This window comes from Plecotus auritus, assembly GCF_963455305.1.
Source record: "Plecotus auritus genome assembly, chromosome: 2".
NCBI lineage: Eukaryota > Metazoa > Chordata > Mammalia > Chiroptera > Vespertilionidae > Plecotus > Plecotus auritus.
In genome coordinates this window covers 69,523,273-69,534,671 of record NC_137771.1, presented here as the reverse complement: position 1 = coordinate 69,534,671, position 11,399 = coordinate 69,523,273, and the positions used below count along the sequence as shown (strand labels likewise).

General features: G+C 45.4%; 1 pseudogene across 1 annotated transcript; it reads left to right on the top strand.

Annotated features, from left to right (window-relative positions):
• Nucleotides 1-8,653: 8,653 nt before the first annotated feature.
• On the top strand, nt 8,654-10,333 carry LOC308241096 (phospholipid scramblase 3-like; annotated as a pseudogene). The gene is made up of 2 exons: nt 8,654-8,750; nt 9,503-10,333. The product of its transcript is annotated as a phospholipid scramblase 3-like (transcript).
• The last annotated feature ends 1,066 nt before the right edge of the window (nt 10,334-11,399 follow it).

The window sequence follows — 11,399 nt, the reverse complement described above, 5'->3', positions numbered from 1 at the left end:
TTTTACCTTTGATATGTATATCTGCTTTGCTATAGGCCAAAATGTGGGAATAAAAAGCCCTCGGTCCAGAGATTCAAGGAGCTTAATCACTAGAACTAAGTTTCCATCTGGCTTTCCCCAAAATGCCTTCCAAATTCATATTTCTTCTCTAGTCTCTTCATTCATTTATGCACAGCCCTTCTCCAGATTCATGAACCCTAGCAGCTGCAGGGAAAGACAAGACTGCGACAATGCATCTCACTGTCTCATGGTCCTACTTGTTGAGAACAGATATAGAACTAGTGATGAGTATGACTAGTATTCATCACAATCTGAGGTTTTAGATGGACAAGTTTGTTTGACATATGACAGACCAATAAAATGTAATATCTATGGCTCCATTTATGATACTGAAGGGACTGAAGGAGTTTGAGGTTCCAGAAGAGAAACAGCTTTGGTTTTCTGCTATTTTAGAAGTCTTCAAAATCCTTTTGACCACAAAGTTTAACAGTCATCCCTTGGTCAGAGAAACTGAGTCATGTGATATTTATTTTGTTTTTCACAATGAAGTTTGCATCAAAATTTAAAAATAAACTTATGTTATAAGCCAATAAAAAGCATATATTAATAAAACAGTCAATAAAGAAGATTAAGAAGACCTCACAAATTCTGCATCCTCCATGTCCTGTTAAAAATATTTGTGTGAAAATATGAAGTGGGTGTGCATAATTCCTGGACATGTCTGACAAAGGACTTTGTTAGGGCGGAGAAAGGACTTCTTATATTCCAGGAAGTGCTGTGCTGGTCCTTCCTAATTTTCAGAACATACCAAGAATGAAGCTAGCTGGGAGGTGTCCTAAGCAAGTTTGAGCCTGAGCAGTGAATTATAGCCGTGTCAGGGGACAGCATGGTCCTTTCCCAACCTTTAAGGATGTGACTGGGAGCTGGGGGTGAGGCCACAATCATAAGGCAGCCCATCTGTGTCTGGTCCTCTTTCTTTCTTTCTTTCTTTCTTTCTTTCTTTCTTTCTTTCTTTCTTTCTTTCTTTCTTTCTTTCTTCCTTCCTTCCTTCCTTCCTTCCTTCCTTCCTTCCTTCCTTTCTTTCTTTCTTCCTTTCTTTCTTTCTTTCTATTTCTTTCTTTCTCTCTTTCATTCTTTTTTTCTTCCTCTTGCTCTTTTTCCATTCAACAAAAAAAGCCAAACCAGAGCTCTCTGAGCCAAGTCTGCTCTTGAGAAAAAAATTAAATTAAAAAAATTTAAATTTAAAATTTTCTGTAAGCGGTGAATCTAATGTGGAATTAGAATAGGACCATAAATCCAACCTAGTGCACATTACAATGAGGAACACTGAGCTCATGCATGAAGAAGCTGCCTCCATGCCCCATCCCATTAAACTGCCAGGAGAAGACCCTAATCTCTCATCTCTCCATGCACCCACATTCTCTGCTCCACTTGCTGCTGTCCTGGTTATGTGAAGTCCTACTAAGCTGTCACCTCACAACTACCACTGCCCCTAATGGGGAAGCTAAAGCCAGCAGCTGAGCCCTGTAGTCCAGGCTACCAGGCTACAGGTGTCCCTACCTCTCCAGTCCTCAGTCCATTCTGAATCAGAAAGTGAGAGGTTTAAGCTCAGGACCAAGTTGCTGGCAAAAGAAAGTTGAATTCCCACTTCTGTCCCACAGCTCCTCAGGTCAGTGTGTCCCAGAACAAGCTCCCAGGTCCTTCTCACTCCTCCTACCACTTTTCTGTTGCTAGTCTACAGAAGTTTAAAAAAAAAAAAAAAGCTGAGAAACTTTTTTTTTTTTTCATTCTTACAAAGGACTCAGCAAAACAACTGAACCAAAAAAAAAACAATAACTGATGTAATTTTTTGGTAGGGTCTAAACATTTGGAAACTGCAGAATGAAAACCCGGCTTAGACCTTATAGTTATTTTTAATAGTTGATTAAAATATGTGAGAATGAAGTATTTCATCTATATACGACTTTATAGAATCTTTGGAATACTAAATACAGTTAATACAATAAAGAATGTTTTAATGTTTAAATTGTATGTTAAGGATCATCTTCCCTCTGTTTTTTCAATGTCCCACAGACATCAGGGAAATGTGTGAGATGGGGAGGGGAAGATGGAGGAAGTGACTGCAACCAGCGCTTCTTAGGAAAGGACAGGTTTGGTTCCTCAATCACAGAAAGGACTTCAGCCCCTTCAAGCAGGTGATGTAGGGTGCACTCCTCCTTCTCCCAGGCAGGGCTCTTTGTGCAGCCTGGGAGGGTGCCAAAGAGGGAGCAGGGCATCCCAGGAACAAGCTGTGCCCGCTGCCACCCTGCAGCAGCCTTCCATCCAAACAGAGGGGCTGAGCTGCCTCCAGCTTATAGCCCCGCGGGCCACCCCTCCTCTGCCCCCACCATCTGCCAGCTGCCTCCAAGGCTGACAGTGGGGAGCCTTTGCTTCCAGTGCCAGGTGTGCTGCTCTGGAGCACGCATTGCTATTGTTGATGTTACTTAATGAACATGTGCAGGAAATCCAAGTCTCTGAACGAACTTACCTGTTTCCTAAGCTGCAGACAGCGGATAAATTCTCTCCTCTGGCCTTGCTCCTCAGGAGTCTGGCTCCCCAGGGTGCTCACAGTTCTCTTTAGAAGCTGAAAATCAAGCCGGATATTACAGCGAAGCAGATTTCATTGGGGTTGATAAGAACTAAAATCGAAAGGACACATCCTTATCTGTGAAGTTAAGTGTTGGACTTTCACCCTTCTCCCCTCATGATATTACAGCAAAGCAGTTTCAGTGGGGTTGAGAAGAACTAAAATCGAAAGGACACATCCTTATCTGGGAAGTTAAGTGTTGGACTTTCACCCTTTCCCCTCCACCCTAAGGCATGAGATGGGCCAGGGTGGGAGGACATGTTTCGCTCACACCCAGCTCAGAAATCCCAGGCTGGCACCTCCTCCTCAAGGGGCTTGTGTCCCCTGCCCCCACAGTGAACACAGCCGCAGGGCTGAATGTGAGCCAGTAACAGCAGGCTGACAGGTCTACAGCCTGTCTCTCAGAGGTACTTTGGAAAGGCAATGAGGTATTCTTATTGTTGTTGTTTTAATTTTATGCTAAGACTGCCTTTTCATTTCTGGCTTTTGAAAAACTTTTATTTTTAATTTATCCTTCTTCATTATCAATGACTGTGTGCATAAAACTCTCCTATTTTTCCAATCAAGAGATAATCACTAGTATTTTGTAGCATATTCTCCTACTTACTCTTTTGTGTTGTTTTTCTTTGTGGTGGCTCTGTGGGGGATTGCAAGGGTCCTGAGTTTATATGTTGAGTGTTTCTTTCAGTGAAATTACATAAAAATACAAACTCCAAAGTGAACCTTCAAAATGAACAAATAAATCATAACCATCAACAAGTTTTTAAAAGTTTACAAGTGCCACAAATATTTTCTGTTTTCTGGTTTAATCGTCTATTTTCATTCCCCATATTTGCGTTTTCATCTGAATAATAATTCAGGTAAAAATATGTAATTGTACAGGATTTCACTCCATTAGACTACTAAAAAAAACTGTAATCAAAGTATTTTTTGTTATACCTGTTGTCTTCTGGACGGATACAGGTAGGAGCTGTTATTAGAACAATTTTGGGTTAGTTTCATTGCTTATTTTTCTCTGCCTAGATTGAATATTCTGAGTTGGTTTCAAAGACATTAAAATGTTAATTCCACTTTCACCAATATGTTTGGTTGAAATTGGCTCTTTAACAACATAGTAAAAACAAAATAGCAGCAGCAGCTAGATGTTAGATTTATTTGTATAGATTTATCATAAGTACATTACTAAAATGAAATACTTGTTCCAAGAAAGCTGTTACATTGAATACTGTGGATGAAAGGGGCCACATGCTAACCTGACAAGCTCAGGGGAGGCCTGCATGGCATCCTTGCAAACTTAGAGACCTAAAGGAACCACAAAGGATGGTCTGAAATTAAACTTTAACTAAAAGCAGTTATGGTGGGCAGTTACGTCCCAGGCCGGTATCTTCACTGACAAGGTCAACCTTTACCTTAACTGAGCTTATCTGTCTTTTTGCACCTATGATAACATACCCTTGAAATGTCTGGGTAACTTGTAACTTCCCTTTTTTTCTGGACCCCTTGGGGCACAACCTAATGTGCTGGGTGCCAGGACAGATACCACAAATTCCTTCATTATCATGGTAATTGTTCCTGCACCCACCTAAGTATGTGTCCATCATTTTACTTTTTATCCAATCCCAAGGGTTCCCCCTCACCTCGCTTTCCTTTCTCCTGCCTCTCTAGTCTATCACCAATGGATTTCATGTAACCCACCTACATCTCTTTCCTTTGATTGCAATGTATAAATACAGATGTAACCCGCCATTCTCCAGAGCATTATCTCAATTCATTGAGGTTCTGCTTCCCAGCATAAGGTGTGTTGACAATTTGGTTCAAATAAACTCACAAAAATTATTTACAGGCTTCAATGTTTTTTTACGTTAACAATACAATATCATAACATAAATTAAAAATCTGAAAATTGAAATTTCCTCCTTTAGTATGGGATATAATACTACCGATTATGTTCTCATGGGAATGTTTCTCTTTTAATATAAGATTATATCCTAGACTTCTTATTTTTAGGGTTGTAATGTAATCATATTGTGTGATATTAGTTTATCAGTCTTTATAACTTGTCTATATTTGGGATTTTTAATTTTGACATTGCTATTGTTTTCCAGCAATACATGGTGGTACATTTCACTGGTACATCCTATCTAATAAAAGAGTAATATGCAAATTGACCGTTACTCCACTACACCCACAAGCCATGCCCACCAGCCAATCAAGAGCAAATATGCAAATAAACCCAACCAAGATGGCTGCAGCCACAGAGAGCAGGAGGGAGGCTTGGGTTTCCCTGGCAATGGAGGAAGCCAAGCTTTCCACCTGCCCTTGCTGGCCCAGGCCTCCACTCAAGGCTACAAAGCTTCAATTATAGAAGATAAATAAATCCCAGATACCAGGGCCTCCGCTTGGGTCACCGGGGGGCTTGGCCAGCCTGCAAACCACCACAGGCCCCTCGCCCAGGCCGCCCACACCCCAAAAGAACCCCCACCCTGATCCGGGACACCCTTTAGGGCTAACCAGCTGGCTTCCACCCATGCACCAGGCCTCCATCCTATCTCATCCTATCTAATAAAAGAATAATATGCAAATTGACTGTCACTCCAACACACAAGATGGCTGCCCCCATATGGTCAAAGATGACTGCCCCCATGTGGACAGGGCAGTTGAAAGGGACCAAACCTGCAAAGATAGACCATATATTGGTTCACAGGCAAAGTCTCTACAAATTCAAGAAGATAGAAATCCTATCAAGCATCTTCTCAAGGAGAAACCAAGATGGCGGCATAGGTAAACACCTAAACTGCTGCCTCGCACAACAATTTCAAAACTACAACTAAAAGACAGAACGGACACCATCCAGAACCACAGGAAAGCAGGCTGAGTGAAAATTCTACAACTAGAAGGAAGGAGAAAAGCTCATAGAGAATTGGAGGTACGGCAAAGGGGCTTTGTGCGCGCAGAGAGGAAGGGCGGCTGAGAGCTTGGCTGACTTCCTCTGGCGGAAGGGGGAAGGAAGCCTCGGACCGCAAGCTGGGAAAGGCAGAAGTCTGAAGGCGCACACGGGCCAGTGCGCAGAAAGGCTGCGGAGGTAGCCATAGGCTTTCCCTAGTGAAAGGGAGTCAGAGGATCCTGACTGAGCCCCAGTTCTGACTGCAGTGAACCCCGGTTCCAGGCGAGCCCCTGGGGACCCACGCTCTTGTAGGGGGAGTCTGGACTCTCGGGCGGAGACTCAGGAGCCAGAGAAGGTGGAGGTCTGAAGGCGCACACGTGCGCGCAAGGGTAAGACAGGAAGCCAAGACTGAGACTCCACCCCATCCAAGCTGAGCACAGAGGCTATTGCAATTTGGCAAGTCTAATCCTATAAGTCTGTCTCCAGCACCGAACTTCTCCCAGCATAGACACAGCTGATCCTTACAGCCAACTGGCCCGGAGGTCAATTCTTCCCAGTGATACCAACAACAATAAAGACTTAATTACAACAAGGCTGTACACACAGTCCACAAAGGGGTGCACCAAGAGTGTCCACCTCAGGTTAACTGGGGAAGCAGACCCACTGGGCCATATTGGAAACCTAGCACAAATATCTACCTTACCAACTCAGGGATTCAGTGAAAATGCGGGGTCAAAGAATCAGATCACAAACGAAAGAAATGGAGGAAAACAAACGACTGGATATAGAATTCAAAACCACCGTTATAAGACTTTTTAAGAATATCCTAGAAAAGGCCGATAAATATAACGAGACCCTCGAAGATATGAAAAAGGACCAACTAGAAATTAAACATACACTGACTGAAATAAAAAATATTATACAGAGACCCAGAAACAGAATAGAGGATCACAAGAATCAAGTCAAAGAATTGAAATACAAAGAAGCAAAAAACACTCAACCGAAAAAGCAAAAAGCAAAAAAAAAAAATCCAAAAAGTTGAAGATAATGTAAGAAGACTCTGGGACAACTTCAAGCGTACCAACATCAGAATTATGGGGGTGCCAGAAGAAGAGAGAGAGCAAGATACTGAAAACCTATTTGAAGAAATAATGACGGAAAACTTCCCCCACCTGGTGAAAGAAATAGACTTACAAGTCCAGGAAGCCCACAGAACCCCAAACAAAAGGAATCCAAAGAGGACCACACCAAGACACATCATAATTAAAATGCCAAGAGCAAAAGACAAAGAGAGAATATTAAAAGCAGCAAGAGAAAAACAGTTAATTACCTACAAGGGAGCACCCATACGACTGTCAGCTGACTTCTCAACAGAAACTATGCAGGCCAGACGGGAGTGGCAAGAAATTTTCAATGTGATGAATAGCAAGAACCTACAACCAAGATTACTCTACCCAGCAAAGCTATCATTCAGAATTGAAGGGCAGATAAAGAGCTTCACAGATAAGAAAAAGCTGAAGGAGTTCATCACCACCAAACCAGTACTATATGAAATGCTGAAAGGTATTCTTAAAGAAGAGGAAGAAGAAAAAAGTAAAGAGAAAAAATTATGAACAACAAATACATATCTATCAACAAGCCAACCTAAAAATCAAGTGAATTAAAAACCTGAGGAGCAGAATAATCTGGTGAATATAATAGAATCAGGGGCATAGAAAGGGAGTGGGCTGATAATTCTCAGGGGGAAAGGGGTATGGGGGGGTTCATGAAGAGAATGGACAAAAATCATACACCTATGGATGAGGACAGTGGGGGGGAGGTAAGGGCAGAAGGTGGGGTGGGAAAGGGGTGGAGGGGAGCTATGGGGGGAAAAAGGAGAAATAATTGTAATAATCTGAATAAAGATTTATTTAAAAAAAAAAAAAAGCATCTTCTCAGATCACAATGGCATAAAACTAGAAATCAACTACAATAAAACAATAAGAAAAAATCAAACATCTATAGGCTAAATAGCATGCTTTTAAATAATGATTGCGTTACCAGAGAGATCAAAGAAGAAATAAAAAATATCATGGCATCAAATGACAATGAAAACACAACAATTCAAAAATGATGATCATACATCATCACCAAGTGGGATTTATTCCAGAGATGCAAGGATGGTACAATATCCATAAATCAATAAATGTGATACATCACATAAACAAACTAAGAGACAAAAATCACATTATCACATCAATTGGTGCAGAAAAAGCATTTGACAAAATCCAACAGCCTTTCTTGATAAAAACTCTCAGCAAAGTGGGAATAGAGGCCGGCAGAGGAGGGAAGTTGGGGGCAACCGGGCCTGCAGGGAAAGGCAATTGGAGGGGACCCAGGCCTGCAGGGAAGAGCATTTGGGGGGGACCAGGCCTGCAGGGGAGGGCAGTTAGGGGAAAACAGGCTAGCAGGGGAGCAGTTAGGCATCAATCAGGCTGACAGGGGAGTGGTTAGGGGGTGATCAGTCTGGCAGGCAGAAGCAGTTAGGGGCAATCAGGAAGGCAGGCAGGCGAGCAATTGGGAGCCAGCAGTCCTGGATTGTGAGAGGGATGTCTGACTACCAGTTTAAACAGGCAGTCGGACATCCCTCGAGGGGTCCCACATTGGAGAGGGTGCAGGCTGGGCTGAGGGACACCCCCTCCCCCCATGCATGAATTTCGTGCACCGGGCCTCTAGTGTAATATAATTGTGAGGCCCATTGCCTTTGCATAATTAAAGATGAACAAAGTATGGGTCTCACCTTTGTATAATCTAAACCTTGAAGGAAGTACATATAAAATAAAGAAAGAAGTGATCAGTGTTAAAAAATTGTTAGAAAAAAAGTGCTTGTGTCTACAAAAGCAGCCATTAGTTACATTAGGAAAGGTTAGGAAGGTTTATAGATGACTTCATAGAAAAGTCTTATTTCTATTGGCTCTTAAAGAATGACCAACTTTTGAAAAAAGAGTGATTGGAGGAAAGATATTTTAAGGCAAAGGAAAGGAATGAGCAAATATACAAAAGTAGGAGCTAGATGCTAGCTATCAGCCAGGTCCAATGTAACCAGTGTAACAGGCTCTCTAGGAATCCTAATATATAAAAACCCAGGGTCTGTAACATCCAAAATGACGGATGGGTCAACCAAACGCCAGGCTACAGAGCTGAGGGAGCAGGAGCTGATCAGTGGCAGGGGTGACTGGCAAGCAGCTGAAAGGATGACCTGTTGGTTCCTCCTCCCAGCCTTCAGATTCCAATCAATCAGTGGCCGAGGCAGGGCAGAACTGGAAACTTAGTAGTCCTGCAGGTGCAATCTCAAGAGGACAGGCCAGGCACCAACGGACCAGTGCTGCTAGCATGATCCCGACAGCGCCGCCAGCCTCCTGGAACTTGGTTTCAGGCACTGAGGCCACTTCCCCTCCCTAGATGCTCCACAAGGTCACTGGAGCCCACCCCACTCCAGATGAATTGTAATCACTGCACATGGAAGAAATGTAGTAAAAAAATAAAAACGGATGACCAAGGGCCCGTCTCCACGAGCTCACGGGAGCCTCCGAGCACCGGGCACCCTGACTATTTTAGAGTCTTCAGCTGAGCAGGGGATGCAGAGGGGTCAGGAAACCTCCCTGGAGGTTGGGCCGTTGGTCTGATCTCGGATCCATCCCTCCTGCTGTCTGCCAACAGCCACCTCTGCGGAGAATGGGAGAACAAAGAGAGAAGGCGGTTCTGCAAATCCCAGAGGGAATTCAGGGTCCTAGGTACTCTGCCCTGCCCGCTGACACTTTCAGTATCTCCTCGAGTCAGAGACGCTGCCTGAGAGACCCTGGGTGGGCACCTGGCGCAGCCGCCTCTCTGAGTTTGCCTGTTTGTCTTTGTGTCTGTCTGTGTCTGTCAGGCTGTCCCCGAGCTTATCTCCACTTCTAGAACTAAGCTTCTGGTATAGCAACAACCTGTGAACCCTCATCCCTTTCCTATAGCAGAATACTTTTCTCCCACAGGCTACACCCTTTCACCCCCTGCTCCCTACCCTGTGACCGCTGGGTACCTGGAGCAGGTGCAGCATCATGGGCCTGGACCAGCACCAGTGCCCGCCCACATGCCTGCCCCGGGGCCCGGCTTCACTCTCTTCCCCTCGCCCGGCCCCAGTGCCCTGGGGCCTGCTGCAGTGCCTGCTGTCCCCCTCTTACCACTGCCCAGGGTACCTTCTGGCCTCAAATTCTTGTTGCCAATTGATCAGATCTTGATTCACCAGAGGGCTGCGCAAGTGGAAACGCTTCTAGGCTGGGAGACAAGTAACTGGTATGAACTGTGCTCAGGGGCTGGACAGCCCCTGGGTCAGGCGGCTGAAGAGAGAGACTGCTGTGCACATCTGTGCTGCGGGCCCGCGGGACCCTTCGCATCCATCTGGTGGACTCCAGGGACCCAGAGATTGAGGTACAGTTGCCACTAGGCACCACCATTGGCCATGTGCTGCAGACCTAGCATCCCTTCCTCCCCAAGTTCTCCATTCAAGATGCAATCGCCATATGATCCTTCGAGTGGTGGGGCCTTGCTGGACCTGTGGCTGTGGCACAGACACCAACTTTGAGGCGAAGACTCCGGATGAGTCCCACAGTGTGGGCCACATCAGCAAACGGTGTGTTGGGGAGGGAGGGTTGCTCCTCACGGATGCAGATGACTTTGGCTTGCAGTTCCCGCTGGATCTGGACGTGTGAGTGAAGGCTGTACTGCTGGGAGCCACATTCCTCATTGACTACATGTTCTTCAAGAAGCGAGGAAGCACTGGGCCCTCTGCCATCACCATTTAGACGGCATCTCAGGGTGAGGACCATCACCTCAGCCAGAACTCAAGATGGTCACCTGGCCTGGCCTTGCCCCTCCTCAGAGGCTGCCCCTTTCCTCCATGTACACCAGAGGACAGACAGAGATGCCTAAGAGGCTGGGTCCATGGTGCCCCATCCCTACCCTACTCCCCTGGCCTCCTTCACCTGTGGCCCCCATAGAAGGGTATGTATGAGAACCCTCCCCCTGCTATCTCTCACCACCGTCTCCAGCCATCCCTCAGCACACAGGCATATCGGCTTTCAAACATGCCCTACTCACTTCCTCTCACCCCCTTCCAAGGCCTCTGCTCTGGATGGGGCCTTTGGAATCCAGACCTCTGGGGTTTTACAACAGAGCTGGGGTGGGAAAGGGTAAACAGCACCAAAGATGGCTGGTACGGCCACCCACCTCTGCCTCAGCTTGACCAATTAGTTCATCCTCAAAACGTGGCACTCAGAGGGGATCCCTACTTCCCCAGCAATGGCTCTAGGGCCTGATCCCCAGTGCCAACCTCCTTTCCCCCTTGGCCCTCCCCACAGCTGATGCTTGCTGCAGCTCTGTATGCCTTACTTAACCACCCCTTCCTTTCCTCTTCCTACAAAGGAGGCTGCATCTTTGTATGTTATATTTATATAAACTTTGTAACATTTTGGGAAAAAACAAAAACAAAAAAACGATGACCAAGAGAATGTCGCAGTCAACGTCTGGAGTCTGGCTCAGGAGAACGGAGAGAAGGGAGAATTCCATAAGTTGGCTGATGCCAAGATATTTCTGAGCAACTGCCTGGCATGTGACAGTTGTGTGACCACAGAGGAAGAAGTCCAAGTTTCTCAGAAGTGGTAAGGACCAGCAAGCAGGCGGGCAGTAAGGAGCAAGAGGTTCTGGACTGCATACAGGGGCAGGCCTGGCTGAGGGGCCCCCCATCCCTGCAGTGCACGAATTTCATGCACCGAGCCTCGAGTAAAGTAGAAAAATCAACTGGGGCCTGGATTATGGACAATGTTTCATAGGCAGGTGGAGACTTGATGGTTACTGGCATGCTCAGAGCCA